The sequence below is a fragment of the Staurois parvus genome, unplaced genomic scaffold, assembly GCF_062004578.1.
Source record: "Staurois parvus isolate SC_StPar_1 unplaced genomic scaffold, SC_StPar_1.0 ptg000163l, whole genome shotgun sequence".
In the NCBI taxonomy this organism is placed as follows: domain Eukaryota; kingdom Metazoa; phylum Chordata; class Amphibia; order Anura; family Ranidae; genus Staurois; species Staurois parvus.
The window spans coordinates 665,732-674,847 of NW_028317959.1; positions in this window are offsets into that span (position 1 = coordinate 665,732).

Sequence of the window (9,116 nt, forward strand, 5' to 3'; positions counted from 1 at the left end):
GCCACTGGCTCCCTGTGCTTTTCACAGATGAGAGCAGGTTAACCTTTAGCACATGTGACAGACGTGAAAGGGTCTGGAGAAGACGTGGAGAATGTTATGCTGTCTGTAACATCGTTCAGATGACAGTTTTTGTGGTGGGTCAGTAATGGCCTGGGGAGGAACATCCATGGTGGGATGCACAGACCTCTACAGGCTAGACAATGGCCCCCTGACTGCCATTAGGTATTGTGATGAAACACTGTGCAGTGGTTCCTGGGTTCCTCCTGGTGAACGACAATGCCCGGCCTCATGTGGCAAGAGTATGCAGACAGTTCCTAGAGGATAACGGAATTGATACCATTGAATGGCCCCCACACTCGCCTGACCTAAATCCAATAAAACACCTCTGGGATATCATGTTTCGGTCCTTCCGCCGCCGTCAGGTTGCACCACAGACTGTCCAGGAGCTCAGTGATGCCCTGGTCCAGATCTGGGAGGAAATACCCCAGGACACTATCCGTCGTCTCATTAGGAGCATGCCCCGAAATTGTCAGGCATGCACACAAGCACATGAGGGCCATACAAATTACTGAATACCATTTTGAGTTGTTGCAATGAAATTTCAACAAAATGGACTAGCCTGCTGCATCATTTTTTTACTTTGATTTTTGGGTGTCCTTGAATTCAGTCCTCTGTAGGTTGATAATTTTCATTTCCATCAAACATTGGGGCATCCTTACGTTCCTAACACATTACCCACTCAATATCAGTATAGATATCCAGCATGATATTTTTCCCCATTGAGTTCTGATGTGTTTTCAAAGTGTTCCTTTAATTGTTTTGAGCAGTGTATTTCCACTTTTCAGGCTGTTGGAATATTGTATGAGTTTTGGCTTATAATGGACAGATTATACACGTCACGTGACAGCAAACAACTGCAAGACAGCAATTTGTGATGGACTGTGTGTATTCAGGGGTGGGTTTGTTGCTGGGCTGTCTGTGGTGGGCTCCCTGATTAATCAAAGCATTGACTGAGTGCCTGGCTGTTGATTAGCTTAATGTTAATTAGATCACTGTTAGCTGTACTGTTGTGATCAAGCTCTTACCTAATCAGTGTGGGATGTTTATCTCAAAGTGTAGTATTTGTTTTATTGTTCATGAGGAGATGGACCATATTTCTGGAGTGTATAAAAAACTTTTTTTCTGTTCAATAAAGAGTTCCAGTTTGGCATCTCAGCTAGTCTCATCTGGTCTTGGGTGCGATGCCCAGCTAGAACACCTTGGTCCTGTGTCCCAGTGGCGAGGTAGCGGTTCTATGATGGAATCACCCAATCTGGGTGACAGGCATTCTGTCACACTAGTGTTACTGAGTTAATCTTTACAATTCTAATTAACCAGTTACTGTCCAGCCTATAAATGGCTGGATGGGAACTTCCCTCGATGCACAGATTAAAGGTTGTTTTACTAACCTCACATGTGAACGAGGTTTAATTTACAGGAATGCAGACAACACAAGCTGCTGGTGTGAGGAATCATGTTGTACAACAGAACTGCATCCAGGTCAGCATAGAACAGGAAACAAGAAGTATAAGGCAATACAATATTACCATATGCAAGTATGGTCACAGAATTTGCATAATAACTCTATAACATCTCCCTTTCAACATTCAATTCAAACCTTGTAAACAATTAAACTAAAACAGATCCTAAACAGTCTTGAACATGGCATACTGTGTTAGTTGTAGATACACTACAGATTGAGTCTAGCTGGTGGTCTTGAAACTCGACCACTACGCAAGGTCACAGGGATTTTGCCTGGGGAAATCCGTTCAGCTCCAGAAGGTGTTGATAAGAAGCTACCCTCTTTCCTGGCTGGTGTGTTTGGCAAAGAACAACTCGACGGGATATGTGGCTGCATTATGTCATCCTCATTGTATCCCGATATGAAAGCAGAGTTCTCTCTGCTTTGAGTATATGGTCCAGTAGGACTCGGGGCATTGAGCACCTCAGGAGGATCACGTGCAGGATGCTCATAGGGTTTTGCGGTGAATTGTTCTGCCCTTCGCAGGTCCACTCGATTGCGGCGGTAAAGACTGCCTTCTACATCTACAAGATATGATCGAGGAGCAACCCTCTGAACACAGGAACCCAGTCTCCAGCAACCGGTCCTGTCACCTGGAAGCGGCTTCATATGGATTGGCTCTCCAATGCTTAGTTCATGTAAGTCTTTAGCAGACACATCGTATGACAGTTTGGCAATCTGTATCCTCCGCTGCAGTTTCGCCGGGACACCTGTAACCACACAAGGATCAAGTAATTTGTTGGCAACAGGCAATGAAGTCTTCAGTCTCCTAGACATCAAGCGCTGTGCAGTACTACTGTCAGGGATGCAGGTGTGACCAGAAGTGTGTGGACTGACACAGGGAAACGCAAGCTTCAGATATGGTATAAATAAGACGCTTTATTAAAGACTAACAATACAAACATAAACGCAGTGCACCAAACCCCAAGCTAACACAAATACATACAACAAGGTGAAACAAACCCAAACCTAAACTGATACAGATACCCAGGTACATACACATGTAGAGCACAACGTAGTTAGGCAGGCCGGGTCGATAACTATCGGGCAGGTAGGTACAGGAGGAGCAGGCGGAGAGAATGGTCAGGGTCCCAAGCCAGGGATCAAACAGGAGAAGTCAGCAGAGGTCAGGATCAGGCAGGGTCGGCAACAAGTCAGGCAGAAACAGGAACAGGAATGCAGGTCACAAGATACAGGGGCCCATGGAAAAACATACTCCAAGGCACAGACTGCAGGTCTGGCCATCCCTTAAATACACCTGCAATCAGCCCCAGGTGATGGCTAATTGCCGAAGTGAACCTCTGGTTGTTGAGAGCACCCGCTGGCCAGCCCTGGTACTGCAGCCCACAAGGCAGGTGAGTCCCACCACCTGTGGTGAATCCATTCCTGAGCTTGTTGTGGAAGGTGGTGTGCAGGCTGTGCTCTGAGCTTCCAGAGGCCTTTGTTGGAACCGGGGACTGGATTCCTCTCCCTGCCCAGGAAGGATGAGTGTTCCTGGGCAGGATCCTGGTGGCGGGGGCCCCCCCAAGGGCCCTAGTACCGGCCCCACAAAAACACCAGTGGAGGACCTGGGAATGGGCCCTAGGCCAGGGGAGAAATACAGTGCATACAGAGAGCGCACTGTGGCCCATATCAACCGCTTGAACAAGGAGGAGGAAAAGCTAAGTGGGTTGAGACTGGAGTTGAAGAAATTCAGAGCTTCGTATGACCGGGTCTGGTCCACCAAGCGCCATACCATGAAGCCTCAGTTGGAGATCTTGGAACAGCGTGTCAGCGAGCAGGTCAAGATGGTTGCTGCACTAAAAGCGGCCAGTGGAATCCTGCGGGAAAGACATACTAATGATGACAGGTTTAGATCTGCAAGGAGCAAGCTTGTGGCAGAGGCCCGTGGTCATGCTGAGGAGGAGTCATCTCTGGAGGAGTTTTCTGATGCACCAGCAGGTGAGGGAGCCTGCCGGGTGGAGGCTGATCCGGCCAGCCCCCCCATGCATGCTGAGGAAGTATTACCTGCAGTAAAGGTTGTGGGGTCTGGCTCCATCCCCCCCCAGCAGCAGCAGCAGCCCCTGGACTGGGGGTCTCAAGTGGAGGTGGCTGAGAGAGCTGGAACTATGCATTTTATTAAAGAAATGGAGTCCCCTTTACATGTAAAGCAGTTTGCTTTTACATCTGAGGAATCAGAGGATGAGGATGACAGGTGTAAGAAGCCAGCTAAGCCCAGAGAGAAAGAAAGAGCGGTGTTTGTCAGCTTGGAAAGGATCCCCAGCACGTTGGTGACGTCTGCAGCAGCAGGAGTGAAAGTGTCAGAGGTGTTGGGAGTGAACCCATCCAGCAGTGAAGTGGTGGCTGAATCCAGTGATCTAAGTCAAGGAGAGCGGGGTGTCCCTGCCCAGGGATGTCAGCATGCAGTCTGGAGGTGTGAAGGAGAGCGGGGTGTGCCTGCAAGTCAGCGTCCTCATGGCATGGAGGAAGACAAGGTGTTGCAGCCCAGAGGCGGGGGTGTGTCTGCAGCTCAGATTCCCTGTGGCTTAGAAGATCATGGAGTGTCCCCGCCCACTGGCAGTACAATGCTGGCTCTGGGTCTCTGTGATGCAGCACGGGGAGGACTGTCCCTGCCCAGTGGTGAGTCATGTTCTGGTCTTTGTGATGGGATGAAGAGTGGAGTGGCCCCACCCATAGGTGGAACTGAATCTGTGCTCAGAGACCAGCGTGTCTGTAATGCTGGAGGACTGGCTAAAGCCATGAGTCTGGTGGGGGGGAAGGAGGAGGAGATGATATGTGATGCACCAGGTGGGGAGAGTGTAAAGTCTGTGATCTCTGTTTCTGCTCTTACAGTTCCTGGGTCTGTCTTTGTTCCATGTGCTTCTCCCATCCCTGCTGCCTGTAAGGCAGTCCCTGCTTCTGTCATCCATGCTGGCTCTGGGCCAGTCCCTGCTCCCTCTGCTCATCCCATCCCTGCTGTTCAGGGGTCCATCCCCAGTCCCTCTGCTCATCCCATCCCTGCTCCCTCTGCTCATCCCATCCCTGCTGTTCAGGGGTCCATCCCTGCTCCCTCTGCTCATCCCATCCCTGCTCCCTCTGCTCATCCCATCCCTGCTGTTCAGGGGTCCATCTCTGCTCACCCTGGATCCATCCCAGCTGCGGGCTCTGTCAGTTATTCTGCAGCGGTCAGGGGAGGCCAGGGGGTGAGAGGGGTGTTAGAGTCCCAGGTTGGGGGTTCCCCTTCTTCGGTGGCACGGCGTAACGTGGTCCAGTTACGGTGGACGGGTGAGGGTGCCTCCCCAAATAGGAGGGAGGTGATAGACAGAATTATAGAAATGGGCTTCAGGGCTAGTGAGATCTTTGCCTTTATTGCTCCTTTGGGTGCAGGTGAATACGATGTATCTTTTGTGAGGGCTGATGGCCTGGATTTATTCTGGCAAAGGTATGATGATAAGTGGAAGGGGTCTCCCAGGTGGGCGGGTTTAACCCCGAGGGTCATCTCTCGTCAGCCTTTGGTAAAAAATGTGACCATTCTGGTGAGGAATGAGTCCATCCCAGCAGCGGACATTATGGTTTGGCTAGGCTGCTATGGAGATGTGTTGAGCCCATTAAGGAAGATACTAGATGACAGGGGAATTTGGACAGGCGGCTGGACGGCTATGATGAGGTTGAAGGTCACTGATAATGTGATCAAACACCTCCCCTCCTCCGCTTTCCTTGGGAAAGACAGACTTATCATTTTTTATGCAGGCCAACCGAAGTTATGTCATCGGTGTGGGAGCAAGCAGCATTTTGCGTCAGGATGTGCAGTCCTGAAGTGCTCATTGTGCCAGGGGATTGGGCATCTGGCTAAGGACTGCAATGAAATCAGGTGCAACCTGTGCCTTAGGCTAGGCCACTCATATAGTCGTTGCCCTGAGGCACTCCATAACCAGCCGGAGCTAATAGACGAACTGTTGAGGTTGGAAGCGGAAGAGCTTATAGAGGCCTCCAAGGCTCGGGACGATGCGGTGGCTGTAGCCGCTGCATCGGCGGAGGGATCATCTGTTGTTCCTGATGTTGCTTCCCCTGTGTCTGCCTCTTCCCCCAAGGTTGGGTCTGTTTCTGTGAGTGTGTCTTCCCCTGCCCAAGTGTTGTCTGTGTCTCCCTCTGTCCCTGTCCCTCCGGTTAGGAGGAAAAGAATTGGTGAGGCGGCTAAAGGTGCTGGGCTTGTTGGGCAGGGTGTGCCCCCCTCTCCGGTTCTTCTTCCGCGGCGTCGCCGCAATGTCCCGGGGGTGGCGGTGGAGGAGTCAGGAGGTGGGAGGGAGGCCTCAAACCCAGATGGGGGAACCCCGGTGGAGAAAGGGGGGGGTGAAGAGTGGTCTGTAGTGGGAAAAGGTGGGAGAAATAGGACAGTAATTTCCCCCGCCACATCCCTTTCATCTCTGGAGGTGGATGATCTACCTTTAGAAAATAGGTTTGGGACTCTGTCTGGGGATGGGGAGGAGTTAGGGGACTCCCCTGCCTCGATGGAGGAGGAGGCTTCTGGTGTGTCCCTGAAAAGGACCAGGCCCTCAGCTAAGAAGGGGAAAAAGAAGGCTAAGAAACGCCTCTCTCAATTACCTTAATGGCAGTTCCCGCTCCGATAAATGTGGCAACCATTAATGTTGCCAGCATAAAGTCTGTGAGTGCTAGAAGTGCGGCCTTATTTTTGCTCAGTGGTGTTTGTGCTGACATTTTGTTTTTGCAGGAGACCCGGCTTGAGTGCCTTGCCGATATCCACCTGGCAAAGAGGGAGTGGAGGTGTGGTCCCTCCTTCTGGTCTCTTGCGGCCGAGCCTTACAGCGGAGTTGCGGTGCTTTTTTTCCGGCATGGTAACGTGTCGGCGGGTCATTGAAGTGGAGGTCGGAAGATGCATGGTCTTGGACGTCCTTGTGAAGGGGCAGGAGCTGAGGCTCATTAATGTTTATGGCCCGCAGTCAAAGTGGGACAGGAAATGCCTCTTTACAAGGATTAAGCCTTTCCTTTTTACATCCCGGCAGGTTGTCTTTGGAGGTGATTTCAACACCGTTACTAGGCCAAAAGACAGGAAAGGCTCCAATGACAGGCTGGGATATGACAGCGTTTTTCTAAATGCGATAGTCAGGGAAGCAGGTCTGGAGGATGCCTTAATTAAGTGCAGCCCGGACAGCACGGGGTTCACATTTAGGCGAGGTAGGAGTGAGAGTAGAATAGACAGGTTTTTTTTAAAGGGGGACTCCGCTTTCTCGGCACCTGTGTGTCAGGCAGTGGAATTCTCTGACCACCTTTTGCTAACTGTGTCTTTGAATGTTGCAGATACTCCACTGAAGGGGAGGGGTGTCTGGAGATTGAATTCGTCCCTGCTGGACGATGAGGAGGTGAGACGATCCTTCAAGGATTTTTTCCAGGCTCAGGAGACCATCCTGGATTTCTGTGACAATAAGTCAGAATGGTGGGAGCTTACCAAGGTGCGGATTGGCAGGTTTTTCAAGGCCCTAGGTAAGAGGAAACAATTTGATAAATATGTTACCTACCAACGGTTGAGGAGGAAACTCGATCGCCTTGTCTCTGAGGGTGGAGATTCTGGGGCAATCTCAGAGGTTAAACTTCTCCTCAGAAAATATCAATATGATCGGCATGCCTCCTTGGTTCTGGAGAGGGACTATGGGAAATACCATTCACCTGACCCTTACCAGAATTGCAAGCAAGGTATAGCGGTTAAGATGATCACTGGTCTGAGAGACAGTACAGGTTCCCTGACAAAATCCAGGGCGGGAATCCTGGAGGTCTCGAGGGCTTTTTTTAAGGATCTTTTGGAGGAGAAGCACCTCGACCAGGCAAGGATGTTGAGTTTCTTGGAGTCTACGCCAGGTCTAGAAAATAATGTTCTGCCCGCGAATTTGACAGGTGAGATTACAGCTGCCGAGGTTGCCAAAGCCATAGATAGTCTGGCCATCAAGAAGACGCCTGGGCCAGATGGTTTGACAGCTGAATTTTTTAAGATCTTCAAGTCCAGCTTGGCACCCCGTCTCGCGGAGGTCTTTAATAGCTGTCTTGATGAGGGCTCACTCCCTCCCTCCATGAGAGTTTCGGCTGTAATCTTGTTGTCAAAGGGTAAGGACCCTTCGGCGATTGAGAATTGGCGCCCCATCAGCCTTCTCAACGTCGATAGAAAGATTTTGGCCAAGATTCTTTTCTGGCGCTTGTCGTCAGTGGCAGACGAGTTGCTTTCACAACATCAGCACTGTTCGGTCCAGGGCAGAAGTACGTTCTCAGCGGTGTTAGCTGTCCGGGAGGTTCTGGAGCGTTGCAGGGCTGATGGCAGTGGGAAGTATTTGCTGGCGCTGGATCAGGCTAAGGCGTTTGATCGGGTGGACCACGAGTACCTCTGGCGTCTCCTTGACCGGTATGGCCTGGAAGGGAGGTTCATTGGATGGCTAAAGACATTGTACAAAGGGGCAGAGAGCTTCATGCTGGTTAACGGTTGGGTTGGGCAGCCTTTCAGGGTAGGCTCAGGGGTGCGCCAGGGGTGTCCGCTGAGCCCCTTGCTTTATGCTTTTGCCATCGACCCCTTCATCAGGAGGCTAGATGGCGGGGTTTTGGCTGGGGTGCTGGTGGGCGCAACTGGTGAGCCGCCTTTGAAGGTTGTAGCCTATGCTGATGATGTGTCTGTTTTTATCTCTGGGGCTGAGGAGGCGCAGGTGGTGGTTTCGGAGATGGAGCAGTATGCGGAGGCATCAGGCTCCAAGATTAATCGTGACAAGTGTGAAGTTTTCTGGATGGGTAGGGATGGTGAGAACTTCTCACTTCCGGAAGCCTTCCCAGTGCCCCAGTCGAAGATCAAAGTGTTAGGCATCACTTTTGGCCCTGATGATTATGGTAAAGAAAACTGGGAATCCAGGTTGTCTGATGCCGAGGTCAAGGTGAGATGCTGGAAGGGGTGGCGGCTCTCCTTAAGGGAAAGGGTCGACCTAATTAAGACTTACTTGATTCCGGTCTTTTTGTACGTCAGTTATGTCTGTCTCTTGTCAGAGTCTCTCTACACAAGGGTCTACAGCTGTTTTTTCCAGCTATTATGGGGAAACAGGCTGAACCTCGTGAAGCGGAATGTGACCTATCGACCCAGGCGGGAGGGTGGCTTAGGAATGGTCAACCCGATCGTTTTCTTCTCTGTAATGTTCATTAAACATAATTTTGGTAACATGCTGAAAGAGAGGCCGCCTGTATGGGTAGGTTTATTTCTGATGTGGTTTAGACCTTTTCTGAACTGTTGGGAGAGTGGCGGGCCAGTGAAAAGCCTGAGAGTCAAGCACGGTAAGCTCCCGGCTTATGTTGCCCCGAGCTTGAAAATTCTTAGGCGGTGGTGTGTGACAGCGGAGGAGGTCAGATCGCTTCCTGGGAGATCTCTCAGGGAGAGGGTCGTGGCCACCGTTTTTCATGCACCTCTGGCCTTGAAGGATTGCCCAGGCCATAGTTTGCGGGAGGGTTTAAGATTGATAAACATGGAAAGGATTCCCTTGAAATTTAGGGACCAGGCCTGGCTTGCGTTCCATGGCAGGCTATATGTGAGGGGGAA